At 43.8% G+C, this 21,928-nt stretch overlaps 1 protein-coding gene and 1 long non-coding RNA gene across 2 annotated transcripts in view; one reads left to right on the top strand and one right to left on the bottom strand.

Annotated features, from left to right (window-relative positions):
- INSYN1 (inhibitory synaptic factor 1) overlaps positions 1–21,928 on the bottom strand; it is a 231,485-nt gene that overhangs the window by 143,055 nt on the left and 66,502 nt on the right. The gene's annotated exons all lie outside the window — the stretch shown is intronic.
- On the top strand, positions 2,714–21,600 carry LOC115460594. Its single transcript, XR_003940524.1, has 3 exons — positions 2,714–2,804; positions 20,880–20,889; positions 21,587–21,600. It is a non-coding gene; the product is annotated as an uncharacterized LOC115460594 (long non-coding RNA).

Below are 21,928 nucleotides of genomic sequence, written 5' to 3'. Positions count from 1 at the left end.
TGAATTTGCCTACTTTCTGCCAAGTCCACCTAATGGAATCTCGCTCTCAGGTGTTTTCAGTTGCAGGACCTGTTTTAATACTGATGCTGCATTACATATGATAACAAATATATCCATAGTCCATAAACAACTGAAAGCGTATTTCTTCCAGCAAGCATTTGCCACAATTTTGAATTAGTAGCCAGCCGTTGGTCACAGATTTTTTTGTACAGTTGTAACTGTGAAGTGAATTGGTTTTTTTTTTGTTTGTTTGTTTTTTTGATTTTGTTTGCTTATGTTTTATATGGATTTGCTTTAGTTTGTTTACAACTATGACATGAATTGTGTTTTTAAAGTGTGATTGTGTATTATGTGAACAGAACTTAACTTTCTCCACATTGAAAAGAATTTGCGCAGTCAGGGGAATTTAGTACTCAAGACGTAAGAAGATATTTTCCTCCAGCATCGCTTATCAAGCTGCTTTGAGCTGGAACTCTCTCTCTCTCTCTTTGGCTGTGAGACTTGAAACTGATTATATGAGGTTTTGGGAAGGTTTAATTTGCTGAAATATTTTACTTTTAAATGTTCTTCCTAGTATTGTACTAGTCTTTGTTTAATTATGTACCCCTGCATTGAACCAAACTATTGGCTAATTGCAGAATATAATAATTAAATTGTATTTTATTATTTTGTATTGAATTTATTTTAGTTCATTTATAACTATGATAACCCATGTTTGCCTGAATGAGCATCAGATGGGTTACTATATAGAGTTTTTCTAGACTAGTTTAGGGTAAGGGCTGGGACTAGCAGAGCTAGCAGAGTGGCTGGCACTTTAATCCACACTCTCATCCAGGGGCAGACTGACCATTGGGGCAACAGAGCAGAGCCTGAGGGCCTACAGCAGTAGGGGAGACTACTCTCTCCTAGCCTCCATCTAGTTTAATCCCTTTTGATAGGTAGGTAGGGGCCCATGATCCTTATTGCCTGGGGGCCCAGATCACTGTCAGTCCACCTTTACTCTCAGCACACATCTCATAGTAAATAAAGCAGTCCACACAGGGGCCCTTTTATTCAGCCGCATAAGTGTCTACGCATGCCCAACACACGCCAAAATGGAGTTACTGCTCGGCTACCGCATGGCTCTTGTGGTAATTTCATTGTTGGCGCGTGCCCGATGCTTTCGTCTGAAAAATGTATTTTCAGACGTGTGTATTGGGCGCACGCCAAGTGGCATTTGACACATGTAGGTCATTACCGGCTGGTTACCGCATGAGACTTTACCGCCAGGTCAATGGCTGGCAGTAAGGTCTCAGACAAAATGGACACGTGGCAATTTTCATTTTGCTGCACGTCCATTTTTGGCAAAAATTTTAAAAAGGCATTTTTTTTACAGCTGCGCTGAAAAATGATTCTGCGCACGCCCAAACACACGTCTACACTACCGCAGGCCATTTTTCAGCACACCTTTGTAAAAGGGCCCCTAAGTGAGTGATATTCTAAACTGTGAAGGGTTTGCTTTAACTTGGACTTCAGTTGCTTCAGAGTAATTATTTAGGTAGATACCAGTAAACAGAAACACTTACAGTCTTTTAAGTTATTTTCTATCCTTCACTATTAGGTATAGTGCAGTGGGTGGAGGTGAATTGATTTTTCAAAAAGTACAAAGACCAGGGGACACTCAATAAGATTGCATGGAAATACTTTTAAAATAAAATAGGAGGATTTTTTTTTTCACTCAGAGAATAGTTAAGCTCTGGAACTCATTGCTGGAGGATGGTAATGGCGGTTAGCGTATCTGGGCTTTAAAAAGGTTTACACAAGTTCCTGGAGGAAAAGTCTATAGTCTGTTATTGAGATGGACATGGGGAAGATACTGTTTGCTCTGGGTTTGGTAGCATGGAATTGTGCTATTAACTGGGTTTCTGCCAGGTACTTGTGACCTAGATTGACCACTGCTGGAAGCAGGATACTGGGCTAGATCCATTGGTCTGACCCATTATGGCTATTCTTATGTTCTCAGATAAAGCTGTTTCTCTCCCAGAGAGAACATAAGAACATAAGCATTGCCATACTGGGACAGACCGAAGGTCCATCAAGCCCACTATCCTTTTTCAAGAGCTACCAATCCAGGTCACAATTACCTTGCAAGATCCCAGAACTGTATTTTATGCTGCTTATCCTAGAATAAGCAGTGGACCTTTCTTTTAAGAAATTATCCAAACCATTTTAAACCCTCCTAATCTAACTGCTTTTACCACATTCTCTGGCAACGAATTCCAGAGAATTACTCATTGAGTGAAGAAATATTTTCTCTGATTCATTTGAAATTTACTACTTAGTAGCTTCTTTGCATGCCCCTAGTCCTAGTATTTGTGGAAAGAGTAAACAAGTGATTCACATCTACCTGTTCCACTCCACTCAATATTTTATAGACCTCTCTCATATCTCCCCTCAGCCGTCTCTTCTCCAAGTTGAAGAGCCCTAGCCACTTTAGCCTTTCCTCATATGAAAGTCGTCCCATCCCTTTTATCATTTTCATCACCCTTCTCTGTACTTTTCCTGATTCCACTTTATCTTTTTTTAGATGTCGTGACCAGAATTGCACACAGTATTGAAGGTGCAGTCACACCATTGAGCGATACAAAGGCATTATAACATTCTCAGTTTTGTTTTCCATTCCTTTCCTCTTAATTCCTAAAATTCTATGTGCTTTCTTAGCTGCTGCTGCACATTGAGGAGAGGGTTTCAACATATTATCAATGATGACACCTAGATCTTTTTCCTGAGCGGTGACTCCTATTGTGGTACCTTGCATCACATAGGTGTTGTTTGAAGGCTTTACCTTAGTCGATCTTCTCCTTTAGTGGCACCTTTTCTCCTTTATTCTTTGTTCTTTCTGTTCTACAGCAGGCAGTGGTGGTTGTCAGTTCTCCTGGACCTGTATTCCCTCGACACAAACCAGCAACTTTCCTGACTCTGAGGCCAGTTCCCACTCCTGATCCTTCAGAGTCAATGATGGTGTTAGAGATCTTTATTTTCAGTAGGGAAGAAGACGGTGCAGTCTGGACATTGAAAGCCATATTGGGCTAAATTCAGTAAATGACGCTCAAATTTGGGCACTGAAAAAAAATGAGCACTGAGCGCTATTCTATAAAAAGTGCTCAAACCTAGGCATCATTTATAGAATTATGCTTAGCACTGGAATCTGCTTCCAACTTTGGGTGCAAGTTTTTACGCCAACTGAAAGCTGGTGTAAATCCTCACATCTAAATTAGGCTCAGGTCCCCCAAATTCTATAACACTGCACGCAAATTCTAGGAATGCTCCTAACCCACCCTTGCCCCACCAATGGCCATGCTCCCTTATAGGATCTGCATTTAAATATTTTGCATCTTTATAGAATACCAACTAGAAAGATGTGCACATAAGTTACAATTATTGCCAATTAGTTCTGATAATTGAATATTAGTGCCCAATTATTGGTGCTAATTGGCTCATTAGCCAATTAAATTATGCATGCAAATTGGGAATGCCCAAATTTGCATGTGCAATTTTGAGTGCCACATATAACATTGGGGGGATTATGTCTCCTTGCATTAATGGTAAGGAATAGACCAGGGACTCAGGAGAAATGTTCCACTGAGCTGGGTATTTATATCGGCTCAGTTTTTCCCTGTAAGGCAAGTATCGTCCTACTCTGTCAGGAAGGAAGGAAGACACAGCCACTGTTCTAGAATCTGTGGGATGAAAGAAAGGTCAAACCCCCTTTATTCTGATAGAGCCACTGCAAGTTCTAGCACTGCTCAAGGCAGAACTTAAGATGCAACACCCATTTTTAAAAAAGGTTCCAGGGGAGATCCGGGAAATTATAGACCGGTGAGTCTGATGTTGGTGCTGGGGAAAATGGTAGAGGCTATTATTAAAAACAAAATTAAAGGCCATATCCAAGGACATGGATTACTGAGACTGAGTCAGGACGGCTTTTGTGTGGGGAAATGTTGCATGACCAATTTACTTCAATTCTTTGAAGGAGTAAACAAACATGTGGACAAAGGGGAGCCGGTTGATATTGTGTATCTGGATTTTCAAAAGGTGTTTGACAAGGTACCTCATGAAAAGCTACAGAGGAAATTGGAGGGTCATGGGATAGAAGGAAAAGTCCTATTGTAGATTAAAAACTGGTTGAAGGATAGGAAACAGAGAGTGGGGTTAAATGGGCAGTATTCACAATGGAGAAGGGTAGTTAGTGAGGTTCCTCAGGGGTCTGTGCTAGGACCGCTGCTTTTTAATATATTTTAAAACTAGCCGTTGAGCCCGTAAAAACGGGCTGGTATAGAGGTTTTCCTCCCCCCGCAGTCACCACCGCTCCCCTCCCCCCCGCGAAGTCGCCACCGCTCCCCCCCCCTCGAAGTCGTCGCCGCCGCCGCCACCCCTCCACCTGGTCCGGGCCCTCTCTTCACTTCTGAACTTACAGATCCATTCGCCGAACGCAGCAACGCACATCAGCTGAGCTGCCCCTTCCTTCTCTGCGTGTGTGTGTCCCGCCCTCGCTGACGTTACGTCACAGGAGGGCGGGGCCACAGGCAAAGAAGGAAGGGCTCACTGCAGCTCAGCTGATGTGCGTTGCTGCGTTCGGCGAATGGATCTGTAAGTTCAGAAGGGAAGAGAGGGCCCGGGCCGGGTGGAGGGGTGGCAGCGGCGACTCCGAGTGGGGGGGGGGGAGCTGTAGCAACGTCGGCGCGCAGTTTCCCTCTCTGTCCCGCCCCCCCCCCGTCATCACGTATTGACGCGGGGGCGGGACAGAGAGGGAAGTCTCTACTGCGCATTTGCAGTGAGTACGGTCACTCGCCGTTTATATGTTTGATGATTTAGAGATGGGAGTAACTAGCGAGGTAATTAAATTTGCTGTTGACACAAAGTTATTCAAAGTCGTTAACTCGCGACAGGATTGTGAAAAATTACAGAAGGACCTTACGAGACTGGGAGACTGGGCAGCTAGATGGCAGATGCCGTTTAATGTGAGCAAGTGCAAGGTGATGCATGTGGGAAAAAAGAACCCAAATTATAGCTACATCATGCAAGGTTCCACATTAGGAGTTACGGACCAAGAAAGGGATCTGGGTGTCATCGTCGATAATACACTGAAACCTTCTGCTCAGTGCGCTGCTGCGGCTCGGAAAGCGAATAGAATGTTGGGTATTATTAGGAAAGGTATGGAAAACAGGTGTGAGGATATTATAATGCCGTTATATCGCTCCATGGTGCGACCGCACCTTGAGTATTGTGTTCAATTCTGGTCGCCGCATCTCAAGAAAGATATAGTGGAACTGGAAAAGGTGCAGCGAAGGGCGACTAAAATGATAGCGGGGATGGGACGACTTCCCTATGAAGAAAGACTAAGGAGGCTAGGGCTTCTCAGCTTGGAGAAGAGACGGCTGAGGGGAGACATGATAGAGGTATATAAAATAATGAGTGGAGTGGAACAGGTGGATGTGAAGCGTCTGTTCACGGTTTCCAAAAATACTAGGACTAGAGGGCATGCGATGAAACTATAGTGTAGCAAATTTAAAACAAATCGGAGAAAATTTTTCTTCACCCAACATGTAATTAAACTCTGAAATTCATTGCCGGAGAACGTGGTGAAGGCGGTTAGCTTGGCAGCAGTGGCGTCGCGAGGGCAACTGACACCCGGGGCGGGTCGCCGCTGCGCACCCCCCCCCGGGTGCAGCACGACGCACCCTCCCCCCTCCGTAGCGCAACACCCCCCCCGCCCGCGGGAACATACCTGGAAGGCGGTAGAGGGGCAGGTGGGTGGGCCAATCCGCCGAGAACACGCCGCTGGGAGGGTGTCGGCGCCTCGCTGGTTCCTTGCTCTCTCTGCCCCGGAACAGGAAGTAACCGCCCCACCGCCCCCCCCCCTTCCTACGCCACTGCTTGGCAGAGTTCAAAAAGGGGTTAGACGGTTTCCTAAAGGACAAGTCCATAAACCGCTACTAAATGGACTTGGGGAAAAATCCACAATTCCAGGAATAACATGTATAGAATGTTTGTACGTTTGGGAAGCTCGCCAGGTGCCCTTGGCCTGGATTGGCCACTGTCATGGATAGGATGCTGGGCTCGATGGACCCTTGGTCTTTTCCCAGTGTGGCATTACTTATGTACTTATATGATTATGTACATTATGCTGTAACTTACTTTGAGCTGTGAGAAAAGGCAGGCTATACATTTTAAAATAAATGCTGTCATGCATATTTGTTAGGGTATCCTGAAAACTTGACTGGTTACATGGTGCTCAAGGACTAGGTGCAAAACTGAGGAGTGAGACTATTTTCGTAGTTTGTTTACAGGTACATAATGTGACAGTCTTTCACTTGTACTATTCTATTCTATTCCAGTACTGAGACCCAAATATGTCACTTGGCCAAGGAAGCCCAATATTTTTCTACGACATCAGAATTATATTTCTTATTCCCATATCTACAGAATGAGGCAAAAAAAGTAACCTAAATTTTTTTGCTGTTTTCTCAACAATCACTTGGAATTTCAGCATGAAATTTTACAACTCTGTAGTTACCAGTGGTGTGCTGGAGCAGGCTCTCACAGGATCGCAAGAGCCGGTTGTTAAGTTTTTAAGAATTTTGGGAGTCGGTTGTTAAAGTAGGGCCCTCCATGGCTACTTTAACAACTGGCTCCCAAAATGTGGGCTTGGGCCCCTGCTGAATTATCTTTTACTTTGCTGGTGGGGATGCTGAGCCCTTCCAGCCAAGTAAATAGACTACTGCTGCTCCCCGCTCCTTGTTTCCATCTCTGGGCAGCAGGCTGGGACTTCTCGAGCATGTGAGAGAAGTTCCAGCATGCTGCTCAGAGCAAGACGTAGGGAGTGGTGGCAGTCCATTTATTGGCTGCCAGCAAAGGTATGCCTAGCATGCCCGCATGAAGGGAGGGAGGAGAGAGAGGAAAGTGTCGCTTCCCCCCACCCCCCTGGCCAACCCTGGCCCTTCCAACTGCAGAGCTGGCTACATCCGGAGAAAGAGCCTGTTTTTAAAAATGTACCAGCACACCCCTGGTAGTTACCATCTGTGTTTATGTGCCCAGTAGCATGAGATTATCTTTAAATACAACTGGAATATGAAGGGGTGTCTCCAGGCAAGTTTGGGGTATAATAGTACAGAGGGTGAGACAAAAAAAAGTAACAACCTAGAGTTTTTTACCATTTTCTCAGCAATCGCTTGGAATTTCAGCAAGAAATTTTACATTCTTATTTAGTCATCATACTTATATATTACATTAAACAACATTTAATTATCTTAAACTATGTTGATATTACAGATTTTTTAGCATGACCACCAAGCGATTTTCGCACACTCAAAAATGTTTGCCCTGTAAAACTACCATTATTATTTTTTTAAAGCTACAAATTTACAGATAATGGCATTATAGTGATGTAGACTTTTGTCTGAGCAGCAAAGTTGGAGGCCTATCAAAAGCTCCATCCAAAGCCGCAAACAATCACCCAACTCAAGGATGTGCTGCATAGGGTCTGGGATAGCCTGCCACAGTGACCGAACGACAAGGCTGTTAAGAACTTCCCAAATTGACTGAAAGGCCTGTGTTAAAGCTGGGGGTGAACACTGAACAATCACAGTGACTGCAAAATTCTGACACTATTGTCAATTGTATCTGTTGAATGACATTATTTTACTGTGTTTTAGCTCAAACATTTTTAACAAGCACAAATCACTAAGTAGTAACGCTAAAATGCCATTAACATAGCTTGATAATTAAGGGGCCCTTTTACTAAGCAGCGTAAGGCTGTACAAGTGCCCAACGCCCACCAAAATGGAGTTACTGCCCGACTACCGCATGACTCGTGATAATTTCATTTTTGACAAGCGTCTGATATACGCGGCCGAAAAATAATTTCTGTTTTTGGCCGTGCGCCAAGTGACATTTGGTGTGCATAGGTCATTAATACCCGGTTACTGCTTGAGACTTTACCACTAGGCAGTGCATTTTTCCTAGCAAAAAAGGTGCTGGTACTCAAATGCTAGGCCACCCTTCAAGAGTGGTGTGCTAAATGAGGGACCCACCCCATAATAGCCAGGCCCCCTGCAACCAGTCACAGAATCTATGACAAGACTGAATTGGTGTGTAGAGTCTGAGCTCTTTCATTAAAACTTGGGGTCCATGGGTCAATTTTAGCAGACAATGGAAAAGGTGCCGGTACTGAGTACCCTCAAGTTCCCCCTCAAAAAAAGCCCTGCCACTAGGTCAATGGCTGGCAGTAAGGTCGCAGACCCAAAATGGATGCACATCCATTTGCTGCACATCCATTTTTTGGCAAAAATAGAAAAGGGATTTTTTACAGGTGTGCTGAAAAATGGATCGGCGCATACTCAAAATCCATGCCTACATTACCGCCAGCCATTTTTTAGTGCACCTTAGTAAAATGAGCCCTAAATGTTGTAAGTATGATGACTAAATAAGTATGTAAAATTTCTCATTGAAATTCCAAATGATTACTGAGAAAATGGCAAAAATCTCTAGGGGGTTACTTTTTTTTTTTTTGCCTCACCCTGTATACTATTATACCTCAAACCTGCCTGGTGACACCCTTTCATATTCTAGCAGTGACCCCACCACACACACAACTATGGCAATGCACCTCAGTGCTGACTTGCTGCTCCCACTTCTATGCCACATTTACCTCTATGCCGTGCAAGTTCTGCCAGTGTTCTCTCCCTGGACCTGACATTAGCCTATGATTTGAAATCAGCAAGCTCAGGTCAGCTTTGGGATTTCCATACCTGGGAATAACACGAAAGTCATTCTGATTCACATCAAAGCCAGGAAATAAATCCCAATCATGAATCTTTGAGAAGAGGCACAGATCTGATGCACATTTTTTTAGCAGTATTTTGTTTTCCAAACTTGTGATCAGAGGAAGACTCTTTGATCTTGCAAATACAGCTTGCCATTTCCATGGAAACCATGTCTGCAGCTGAGTTTCTCCCCTCTTTGCCTTTGTTTTGCACAGAGGGGAGTTGCATAGCGGAACACCTCTTGCAAAAGTGATATGTGCAAGGCTGGCCTTGTTACCAGCGCCAAGCATTACTGAGAATAGGAATAAACCATAGAACTAATAACAGTAACAGACCCCCGCGGACTGATTCATCACTAGCATATAAACATTTCTTACACAAGCTGAACAGCATTGATTGCCTGCCGCTGACACCTCTATCTTTTGGCACCATAAAAAGCTAATCAGGCAGTTTTGTTAAGAAGAAACAAGGTATTGGTTTTGCCTGCATAAACTTAGTGTTTTTCTGAGATTACTATGATTCAGTTCTGTTTTTCCAGCTCCTTCGCTAATGTATCCTTGCAGACTATAAGCACCTGTGTGCCCCAGGATGGACTAGATCCCAAACCTGGTCCTAGAGGCACCCCAGCTAGTCAGGTTTTCAGAATACCCACAATGAATATTCAAGTAAGAGATTGCTTTGTCATTGTGCATGCTTTGAGTGTACACTGTTTTGGAGTACAGTCTCAAAGGGTGTGATATTCAGCCAGTGTTAAACCTGGGAATTCAATGTTGGGCCATGTCTGGAAAGTGGCATTGAATTTCTGGGCTTTCGGACCCGGCTAATGAATAGCTGGTTTAAGTGTGATAGCTATGGATTACTGTCCGGGGATCTCTTCTTTTCTCCATCTATACTTCTTCCCTTGGTACTCTGATCTCATCCCATGGTTTTCAGTATCATCTTTATGCTGATGACTCCCAGATCTATCTCTCCACACCAGAAATCCCAGCCGAAATCCAGGACAAAGTATCAGCCTGCCTGTCTGACATTGCTGCCTGGATGTCTCAGCGCCATCTGAAACTAAACATGACCAAGACTGAGCTTCTTATCTTTCCCCCTAAACCAACCTCTCCAACTCCCCCATTATCTATTTCTGTGGATGACACTCTCATCCTTCCTGTCTCATCAGCTCGTCATCTTCGACTCCTCCCTCTCCTTCTCTTCACATATTCAGCAGACTGCTAAAACCTGTCGTTTCTTTCTCTATAATATCATCAAAATTTGCCCTTTCCTTTCTGAGCACACTACCAGAACTCTCATCCTCGCTCTTATCACCTCTCGCTTAGACTATTGCAACTTGCTTCCCACTTAGCCATCTCTCTCCTCTTCAATCTGTTCAAAATTCTGCTGCACGACTAATATTCGCCCACTGTCGTTATGCTCATATTAGCCCTCTCCTCAAGTCACTTCACTGGCTTCCTATCCATTTCCGCATACAGTTCAAACTCTTCTTATTGACCTATAAGTGCATTCACTCTGCAGCTCCTCAGTACCTCTCCATTCTCATCTCTCCCTACATTCCTCCCCGGGAACTCCGTTCACTGGATAAATCTCTCTTATCTGCACCCTTCTCCTCCACTGCTAACTCCAGACTTCGTTCATTTTATCTTGCTGCACCATATGCTTGGAATAGACTTCCTGAGCCGGTACGTCAAGCTCCATCTCTGGCAGTCTTCAAATCAAAGCTAAAAGCCCAACTTTTTGATGCAGCTTTTAACTCCTAACCCTTATTCATTTGTTCAGAACCCTTATTTTATCATCCTCACTTTAATATTCCCTTATCTCTTGTTTGTCCTCTTTGTCTGTCCTAATTAGATTGTAAGCTCCGTTGAGCAGGGACTGTCTCTTCATGTTCAAGTGTACAGCACTGCGTATGTCTAGTAGCGCTATAGAAATGATAAGTAGTACTGCATAAAAATAGGAGTGCCTTTTATGAGATCCTATTTATGTGATTAATCTGGTGGTTAAGAGGTAAATATCGGCACTTGACCGGCCAAATGCCAACTCTGCCCCAAGAATATCCCCAAAATAGTCATTCTTTTAGTTTGATGCTAACTGATTATTTTCAGTGGCACTAACTGGTTAAATGCTGAATATTGGTACTTAACTGGCCAAGTGCCAACTCCAACCCTGGAATGTCCCCCAAACAGCCGTTTTTTTTTTAATTTTGGTACTAAGCAGTTATTTTCAGTGGCATTTACCAGCCACGTGCCAACTCCACCCTTTGAATGTCCCCAAAATAGCTGATTTTTAATTGAGTGCCTACTGGTTATTTTCATCAACATAAATTGGTTAAGTGCCACTGAAAATAGCGGTTAGCCCCAAACAGGCAAATGTACTGGCCAGGAGCCATTTCTAACCAGTTAAATCACTTTGAATATTGATGTCATTATATTTTGATTAGCTATCACAAGTGACTCACTATAGTTATGTGATAAAATGTAAGTGTATGTATTGGTGTGGGAAGATGAGATGGGGATTATTTCATTTCCTTGGGGGGGGGGAGGAGGAGTTACTTTTGTTTTGTTTCATTGTTTATTTTTACCATTTTCCATGTTTTTTGTGTGTGCTATTTTGAAGTACAGTCTCAAAATGATCCTGGCCTTGGTTCAGTCAACAGCAATTTGTAGTACAGCACAGGAAGGGGAGGAGCAACAGGATTGCTGATACATCCTCTGCAGATCAACGAAGGGGAGAAAATGTGACGGGGGGAGGGTCTAGGGGCCTGGGGAAATAAAATGGTGGTAAAGCCCAGGGGGAGCGCAGCCATTTTTGAAAATGTTATGTTTTTTTTTTTGTTTTGTTTTAGTATGCACCAAACACAAACCAAACCACAAAAATAATAATATGTAGCCCCTGCAGGGGATTTGCTGGTTCTGGTTTCATTCACCTTCATTCTTCAGGAAAACGTTGTATGGATTCTTTGAATGTAAGAAAGCCTTCTACCTCTTCAAGGCCTTAAGTCAGACACAGTGAACAAGAAAGTGGGAAGTGGAAGAAGGGTCAGCAAACAAAAGGGATCAACAAAAACTTTTATTACATAGAAAAACAGTTCATGTGCAGCTGTAGTATAAATGACTACGTGTTTCGGCCGCAGGGTTCCTGTTTCAGGAGTCTGTTGATATAAATCCTGCGAGTTGAACTGAACAACCACAACAAACAATATATGTAGGTCTTGAAAAAGTCTGTGCATAAAGTCCGGGTGCACTGTATAACCAGTTTAACAGCCACCACTTGATAATACTTTGACAAAAGGCCTGGTAGCAAGAAAAAGTCTAATGGAGATACACCAACATCTGAGGTCTGATTCCATTTGTTTGCTGAGCCTTCTTTCACTTCCCACTTTCCTGTTCATTGTGCAGTTTCTTTGTGGGACTTTGGTGTTCTGTTTTTGTGTTGGTTTTTAAGTCAGACACAGCATTTTGAAAACTTTCATAGACTCACCAATGCTGTTACAAACAGCAGACCAAGGGCTACCTTTACAGAAGTGAACTATCAGGTTACGGGTACTAGTGCCATTAATGCATGCAAATTGAAAGGAAGCTCTGGAGTGAGGGGGCATGGGATGAAGGTGAAAGGGGATAGACTCAGAAATAATCTGAGCAAATACCTAGTAGAGGTGGTAGAGACGAAAACGGTATCTGAATTCAAGAAAAGATTGGGACAAGTACATAGGATCTGTAAGGGAATGAAAGGGAGAGTAGATGGCATGGATGGAGCAGACTGGATAGGCCATGAGGTCTTTATCTGCCTTCGTTTTTCATTCTATTAGTAAAGAGGCTTTATTGCATAAAATTGTTAAATAATAGAGATGGGCTGTCGTTTGAAACAAATGTCATCCGCCAGTAATGGTGCATTCTCTTTTTAAAGCTTTCAAAGAATGTATACAACGTGCACTTTCTTTACCCCTAGGGTGTATGTACGAACCATTGTGCATGCACACCGTATCAGAAAAAGTGCATACCATGTGCACATGCTTAATTTAATTTATTGTAAGCATTTATATGACACTATACCTTAAGGTCTAAGCAGATCATAAGTATAAAAAGCAGGGAAACAACATCCTGATAATAGAATAGAATGTCTCCTTTTCTATATTTATTTGTTGCATTTGTATCCCACATTTTCCCACCTATTTGCAGGCTCAATGTGGCTTACAATGCTCCGTTATGGCATTTCCCATTCCAGAGTAGAGGATAACAATTGGTGTTGCATAGAGATTATGGATGGCATAGTGGAGTTAAGCAAACAGATATAGGAAGAAAACAGTTCAGAATATCAGGTAAAGTGATGATGTGTTACATTTACATTTCTTGATCATTGTGGTATGCCTTGTTGAAGAGATAGATCTTCAGAGATTTACGAAAGTTAATTAGTTCATAAATTGTTTTTAGGTTAAGCAGTAATGCATTCCACAATTGCGGACATATGTAGGAAAAGCTGGATGCATGTGTTAGTCTGTATTTTAGACCTTTAAAGCTAGGGAAGTGAAGATTAAGGAATGTGCGGGATGATCTTTTAGCGTTCTTGAGTGGCACGTGAACCAGGTCTAGCATGTAGGTCGGGGCATCTCCGTGAATGATTTTATGAACCAGAGTGCATACCTTGAACGCGATACGTTCTTTAAGTGGAAGCCAGTGTAATTTTTCTCTTAGGGGTTTTGCACTTTCGTATTTTGTTTTTCCAAATATGAGTCTGGCTGCAGTGTTCTGAGCTGTTTGAAGTTTCTTGATAATTTGTTCTTTACAACCAGTGTAGAGTGCATTGCAATAATCTAGGTGACTCAGCACCATTGACTGTATCAGATTGCGAAAGATGATCCTTGGGAAGAAAGGTCTTACTCTTTAAGTTTCCATATTGAATGGAACATCTTCTTAGTTGTATTCTTCACATGACTTTCAAGTGTAAGATTTCGATCAATAGTAACTCCAAGAATTTTCAGGGTGTCTGAAACGGGAAGGGAGAAGTTTGGTATGGTTAAGGTGGTGAATTTGCTTGTGTTGTGTTGTGAAGTAAGTATGAGACATTGTGTTTTTTCGGCATTAAGTTTCAACTGAAATGCATCCGCCCATGAATGCATGATTTGGAAGCTTTGGCTGATGTCGTTGGCGATTTTCTTTAAATCATGTTTGAATGGGATGTAGATCGTGACGTCATCTGTGTATATGTGTGGATTGAGGTTTTGATTGGATAGTAGCCTGGCCAAGGGTGTCATCATTGGGTTGAAAAGGGTCGGCGAGAGGGGAGATCCTTGAGGGACTCCACATTCAGGTATTCATGGGGTTGATGTATTCGAGTTAGCTATAACTTGATATGATCTTGTGGTCAAGAAGCCTCTAAACCAATTAAGAACGTTGCCTCCAACTATATAGCATTAACTACATAAAAATGCAAAAAATAAGGGAAAAACTGCTGAAAAGAAGAACAATATTAATATCAATTTTAAATCATAATACAATATGAGAAAATAAGATCCCCTTCTATACAACATTGCAATAAAAAAATTGCTAAATTCCCCCAAATTTAGTCCAAAACCAATAATCCTCATCATAATTCCTCAGTTAAATATTTCACAAAAAGCTGGCAGGTCAATTTTCAAAGTGATTTAACTGGCCAGAAACAGCTTCTGGCCAGTTAAATCACTTGTTCAGGGCTAACCAGTCACTTTCAGTAGTATCGCTGATATGCCTGGTTAGCACCTATCTTGAAACCAGCTATTTTGGGGGCAGGATGAGCACTTAACTGGTCAGGGTAACCACATAAATAGGACCACATAAAAATTAGTCAGTCCAATGTTTATGCAGTGCTAAATATTGCATTTAACTGGTTATGCATTAGCCAGCTTTGAAAATCTGAAAAGTCAATGCCGGAGCCTGGACATGGCCTGGTATTGAATTTTCAGGCATAACACTGGCAGCAGTCAGCAAAATGCTGAGTGCCACTGGCTGAATATTGACTCCTATGTTTTTAAATGCCATTAAAATTCTACACAGCTGGTGACTTATCCATAGGAAATAAATTCCAGAGTTCAGCACCCTTACCAATTAATATTCTTTGTTCACTCAACTTTAGAGAATTTTTGACGATCTCACTATTTCAGTTCTCGAATAGATCAAAGGTATCTGTTTGGGGTGTAGACGGTGACAAAGGGGTCTGTTTATTAAGCCATGCTAGCGGCTGACCCGGCACTAATGCCGGCACAGCTCATTCACTTTGAATGGGCTCTGTCGGCATTAGCGCCAGGACAGCCGCTAGTGCAGCTTAGTAAACAGGAGCGTAAATCTTTAAGGTAAACTGGACATAACCCATAAAGAGGGGCATAATCGAAGGGAACGTCCTCGCAAAACGTCCCGGTGGAGGGGCGGGTAAACCCGTATTTTCGAAACAAGATGGATGTCCATCTTTCGTTTCGATAATGCGGTCGGGGATGCCCAAATGTTGACATTTAGCTCGTCCTTAGAGATAGTAATCCCTAGACTTGGTCGTTTCTGATTTTCGGTGATAATGGAAACTAAGGACGCCCATCTCAGAAACGACAAAATGCAAGCCCTTTGGTCATGGAAGGAGCCAGCATTCGTAGTGCACTGGTCTCCCTGACATGCCAGGACACCAACCGGGCACCCTAGGGGGCACTGCAGTGGACTTCAGAAATTGCTCCCAGGAACATAGCTCCCTTACCTTGTGTGCTGAGCCCACCAACCCCCCCCCACCACCACCACCACCACTGTACACAACTACCATAGCCCTTATGGGTGAAGGAGGGGCACCTAGATGTGGGTAAAGTGGGTTTGTGGTGGGTTTTGGAGGGCTCACATTTACCACCACAAGTGTAACAGGTAGGGGAGATGGGCCTGGGTCCGCCTGCCTGAAGTGCACTGCACCTACTAAAACTGCTCCAGGGACAAGCATACTGCTGTGATGGACCTGAGTATGACATTTGAGGCTGGCAATCAATATTTTGAAATATATTTTTTGAGGATGGGAGGGGGTTAGGGACCACTGGGGGAGTAAGGGGAAGTCATCTCCAATTATCTCCGGTGGTCATCTGGTCAGTTTGGGCACCTTTTTGTGGCTTGTTCATAAGAAAAACAGGACCAGGTTAGTCGTCCAAATGCTCATCAGGGACGCCCTTTTTTTTTCCATTATGGGTCGAGGACACCCATGTGTTAGGCACGTCGAAGTCCCACCTTCGTTACGCCTCCGACACGCCCCCGGTGAACTTTGGTCGTCCCCGCAACGGAAAGCAGTTGGGGATGTCCAAAATCGGCTTTTGATTATGCTAATTTGGGCGACCCTGTGAGAAAGACGCCCATCTTCCGATTTGTGTCGAAAGATAGGCGTCCTTCTCTTTCGAAAATAAGCCTGAAAGGATCAGGCGACCCTCAGGGGAAGGAATGCTGGCTTTGGCCTAACCCCTGGTAAGCCTTCCTCAGCTGAGAGGTGCCCAGCTCTACCACCGGCTGCCTTTCAGGTGCTGTGGAGGACTTGCAGCTCATCTGCATATCCTTTACAGCCTTCTCTGGGGTGACTCCCAGGTCCACTCCGATCCACTCAGGGCCTCTGCTCTTGGTGCCGCGTGCCGTTAGGCGCAATTTTTTCTTTACATCTATTTTCTCCCAGTCACTACTGACCTCACCCAATTATACCTAATTCTGAATCATGCTATGGCCCCTATACACATTCTCTTCCTTGTCATGTCCCTTCCTAATCTTTTCCCTCACCCCCTACTTCTCTCCACTACAGGAACTCACTGCCCATCCATCAACTTAATCACCTCACCTTCTCTCCTACCCTCTTCCTCCCTCTTAGCTTTTAATCTTCATCTCTTTCTACCTTCCATTTTGCCTTCCCCATTCCACCTAAATACCTCTTGCCTTCGACACCTTCATGGCCACACCTCTCCTACTCTCCTCCGCTCTCTTTTACTCCTTCTCTTACTCTCAGCTGGTGACATCAATCCCAATCCTGGCCCTCCTCACCAACTATTATCCCAACTCTACAGATCTCACCATGACCTCTCTAACCTCATCACTATTGCTCTACTCCCCTCCTCTTCTCTGCCCTTCTCTTGCGCCCTTTGGAATGCCCGCTTTATCTGCAACAAACTCCCATATGTTCATGACCTCTTTATCTCACGTCACCTCCATCTGCTCGTCATAACAGAAACCTGGCTCTGCCCTGATGACTCTGCTTCAGTCGCAGCCCTCTGCCATGGCGGTTATCTTTTTTCACATACTCCTCGCCCTGCTGGCCGTGGGGGCGGTGTTGGATTACTTCTCTCTCCCTCCTCCAGATTTCAACCTCTTCTTCCACCTCAATCTCACTGTTTTTCCTCCTTTGAAGTCCACTCTATCTGCCTTTTCTCTCCTCTGCCTCTTCGAATAGTGGTCCCCCTGATAAGTCCCTTTCATCCTTTCTCAGTGACTTTGATGCCTGGCTTGCATTCTTCCATGATCCTTCCTCCCCCTCTCTTATCCTTGGTGACTTTAATATTCCTGCTAATGATCCTTCTAACTCTTATATTTCCAAGTTACTCGCTTTAACATCCTCCTTTAATCTCCAACTATGCTCCACCTGCCCCACTCATCAAAATGGTCACTGTCTTGATCTTATCTTCTCTTCCAACTGTTCACCCTCTAGTTTCCTTGCCTCTGATTTTCCCCTCTCTGAACACCATCTTATAACTTTCACACTTAAATCTCCTCCCTCCCAGTCTTGTCCTATCTTATCTAATTTATCTAGGAATCTTCATGGTATTGACCCTTCATCTCTATCCTCCCATGTTTCAAACCTCCTCTCGACTGTGGCACCATCCACATCTGTCAACGAGGCTGTTTCTTCTTACAACAATATTCTATCATCTGCCTTAGACACTCTTGCACTTTTGATGACCCGCCCTATAAGGCGTACAAAACCCCAACTTGGCTGACTTCTAATATCCGCTACCTACATTCCTGTACCCACTCCGCTGAACGCCTCTGGCGGAAATCTCGGGCCCTTGCTGATTTCTTACACTTTAAGTTCATGCTGACCTCCTTCCAATCTGCTCTTTTACTGCCAAACAGGATTATTATATCCAACTGACCAACTCTCTTGGCTCTAATCCTCGACTTCTCTTCACCACATTGAACTCTCTGCTCAAGGTGCCCCCTCCCCCAACTCCCCCTTCATTATCTCCCCAGACCCTTGCTGAATTCTTTCACAACAAGGTTCAAAAGATAAACCTTGCATTCTTTACCTCGCCACCTCTCCTTCCACTAGTCCGTTCCCCTCTCTCTCCTTCCCCTCATTCCCTTTCCTCCTTTTCTGAAGTTACTATCGAGGAAACTACACTTCTCCTTTCTTCCTCAAAATGTAACACATGTTCCTCTGATCCCATTCCCACCCACCTTCTTAATGCCATCTTTCCTGCTCTTATTCCTTTTATCTGTCACATTCTCAACCTCTCACTTTCCACTGTGACTGTCCCTGCTGCCTTTAAACATGCTGTGGTCACACCTCTCCTTAAGAAGCCTTCACTCGACCCTACTTGTCCCTCTAATTACCGACCTATCTCCCTCCTTCCCTTTCTCTCCAAATTACTTGAGCGTGCTGTTCACCGCCGCTGCCTTGATTTTCTCTCCTCACATGCTGTTCTTGACCCACTACAATCTGGTTTTCGCCCTCTCCACTCAATCGAAACTGCGCTTACTAAAGTCTCCAATGACCTATTACTGGCTAAATCCAGAGGTCAATATTCCATCCTCATTCTTCTTGATCTTTCCGCTGCTTTTGACACTGTCGATCACAGCATACTTCTCGATACCCTGTCCTCACTTGGATTCCAGGGCTCTGTCCTTTCCTGGTTCTCTTCCTACCTCACCCTCCGCACCTTTAGTGGTCACTCTGGTGGATCCTCTTCTACTTCTATCCCTCTGCCTGTCGGCGTACCTCAGGGTTCTGTTCTTGGTCCCCTCCTCTTTTCTATCTACACTTCTTCCCTTGGTTCATTAATCTCATCCCATGGCTTTTCCTACCATATCTATGTTCATGACTCCCAAATCTACCTTTCTACCTCTGATATCTCACCTTGCATCCAAACCAAAGTTTCAGCGTGCTTGTCTGACATTGCTGTCTGGATGTCTCAATGCCACCTGAAATTAAATATGACCAAAACCGAGCTTCTCATTTTCCCCCCCCAAACCCACCTCCCCGCTCCCCCCGTTTTCTATTTCTGTTGATGGCTCTCTCATTCTCCCTGTCTCCTCAGCTCAAAACCTTGGGGTTATCTTTGACTCTTCTCTCTCCTTCTCTGCTCATATCCAGCAGATTGCCAAGACCTGTCGTTTCTTTCTTTACAACATCCGTAAAATCAGCCCCTTTCTTTCCGAGCACTCTACCAAAACCCTCATCCACACCCTTGTCACCTCTCGTTTGGACTACTGCAATCTGCTTCTTGCTGGCCTCCCACTTAGTCACCTCTCCCCTCTCCAGTCAGTTCAAAACTCTGCTGCCCGTCTCGTCTTCCGCCAGGTTGCTTTACTCATACTATCCCTCTCCTCAAGTCGCTTCACTGGCTCCCTATCCTGTTCAAACTTCTTCTACTAACCTATAAATGTACTCAATCTGCTGCTCCCCAGTATCTCTCCACACTCGTCCTTCCCTACATCCCTTTCCGTGCACTCCATTCCCTGGATAAATCCTTCTTATCTGTTCCCTTCTCCGCTACTGCCAACTCCAGACTTCGCTCCTTCTGTCTTGCTGTGCCCTATGCCTGGAATAGACTTCCTAAGCCCCTATGTCTTGCCCCATCCTTGACCATCTTTAAATCTAGATTGAAAGCCCACCTCTTTAACATTGCTTTTGACTCGTAACCACTTGTATCCACTCGCCTCCACCTACCCTCCTCTCCTCTTTCCTCTTTCCTCTACACATTAATTGATTTGCTTACTTTATTTTTTGTCTACTAGATTGTAAGCTCTTTGAGCAGGGACTGTCTTTCTTCTAGGTTTGTGCAGTGCTGCGTATGCTTTGTAGCGCTATAGAAATGCTAAATAGTAGTAGAAGTAGTAGTAGTAGTAGTAGTAGTAATCTTAAAAAACAAATGTTAAAATTTTACATTCAGTTCTTTCGTTTAAGGGTAACCAGTGTAACTGAATCAAATATGGATATACATGATCATGATTGTTCCCACCAAGGATCAACTTAGCAGCTGCATTTTTTTTCAGCTTGTAATTTATTCAATTGTTTGCCCAGTAAACCAAGAAATACAGCATTACAATAATCTAATACCGTAATAATCACCACTGTTTGAATAATCATTTGAAACTGCTTAGTTTCTAAATATTTTCTACGCCTTCAAAACATTTTCATTTTAAAGAAACATTTTTTAACTTAATTATTGATTTGCATTTCCATAGTCAGAGCAGAATCAAGTATCACTCCCATTTGTTTTATTTCCACTTTAATTTGTACCTGTACATAGCATGCACTCTGTAAGAAGAGGGTGCACTATTAACAACAATCATTGGAAAAAAAATCCAAGTGAAATAATACAGACATTTTCTCGGTGCCCATCCCTAGGGGTTCTTTTACTAAGCTTCAGTACTACTGCATGCTGACCGCAGCTTAAAAGGGCTTACCACAGGGCACACTCAAGCCTGCTACGGTAAGTTCTGGGTTAGTGCATACACACCTCTAGCATACCTAGGGTGGGGTCATGGGAGCAGTCTGCCCCGGAAGCCGGCAGCAGGGGGGATGCGTGGAGCAGGTGTTTGGCTATTGGCTCTGACGTTCTCCTGCCCCCTCTGTCAACTTCCTGTTTCGGGGCAGGGGACAGCCAGAGTCGACATCTGCGTGCCTGCTCTGCACCCTAGAGCCTCCTAAACAGGCAGCGAACGGGAGAGACATGGCTTATTGAACAAAGGCAGCTAAAAGAATGTTTTTAGGCCAGCCTTAAATTTTGCAAAGGATCTTTCTAGCCAAAAAGAAAGGGGGAAGGCATTCCATACAGGGACACATAAGAAGTTTGTGGGCTCCAGAGGTGTGGCTAGTCAGCCAATTTCGGGTGGACCTGAGCCCAAAGCAGGTGAACACAAAATTTTCTCTCTGCTCCCACCCCCTTCCTCCCCCCATTCTCTACCCCTACCCGACACCTTCCAACTCAAAATGTAAATATTTTACCTCATGAGGATCCCCAAGCTCTGTCAGCTGAAGGCTTCCTCCAAAGATGGCCAGAACTCGCTTTTACCAAGTTTGGCAGGCAGCAGCAGCAACTCCTTTATCCACCAATGATGGCACCCAACGCATGCTTCAGTGGCTCAAGGATGTTTGTGCCATCTGCCAAGCTTAGTAGAAGGGAGTTTTGGCTGCCTTTGGAGGAGGTCCTCAGCTGACGAGGCTTGGGGATCCCCACTAGCTACAGCAAGGGTCAGGACTGGTGTTAGACATGTTAGGGTTCAGGGCAGAAAATAAAGAAGGCCCTCCTCTATTTCCTCTCCTCCCTGCCTTTTTTCTCCCCACCTGCCATTACAATCACACCAATAGACCCTAACCAAATACAGGACAAGGGATCACAAATTAGAACCTTGGAATGTACTGTGGAGAAATAAAATAGAAATGTATTTCCTTTTCTACTGAACACAGTAATAACATATCTGCTATGCATATTTCCCAGGCTAGCATATTTCAATTAATAAATTAAAATAAAATACCTTATCTACCTTTGTTGTCTGGTCATTTTATTTTTTCCATGTTGGTTCTAGTTTCTCTTTTCCACTGTCCTGTCTTTCTGCTAATTTTCCTTCAATCAACTGCTGACCATTTGTCTTTTTTCCTCTCTCGTTCCATTCTCTCACTACACCTGCCTCTGACATATTAATCTTTCCATTTTAACTCTTTCCTCCCATTTGTTTTTGCTCTCTGTCCACTCAAATTTCACCCTCTTTCTAACTCATTTCCTTTTTAAAAAAACTTTTCAGATACCTATCAGATTCCCATCTCCTTCTTTCACCCATTATCTCTCCTATTCCCCATCTCACTTCTTCCCCAGCCTTCCATTCCCTTCCATCTTCAACCTACACCCTGTAATCACTATCCTCCTCATT

Source organism: Microcaecilia unicolor, chromosome 1 (assembly GCF_901765095.1).
Source record: "Microcaecilia unicolor chromosome 1, aMicUni1.1, whole genome shotgun sequence".
NCBI lineage: Eukaryota > Metazoa > Chordata > Amphibia > Gymnophiona > Siphonopidae > Microcaecilia > Microcaecilia unicolor.
Note: the sequence above shows the minus strand (reverse complement) of the source record. Positions and strands in the feature narration are given on the sequence as shown.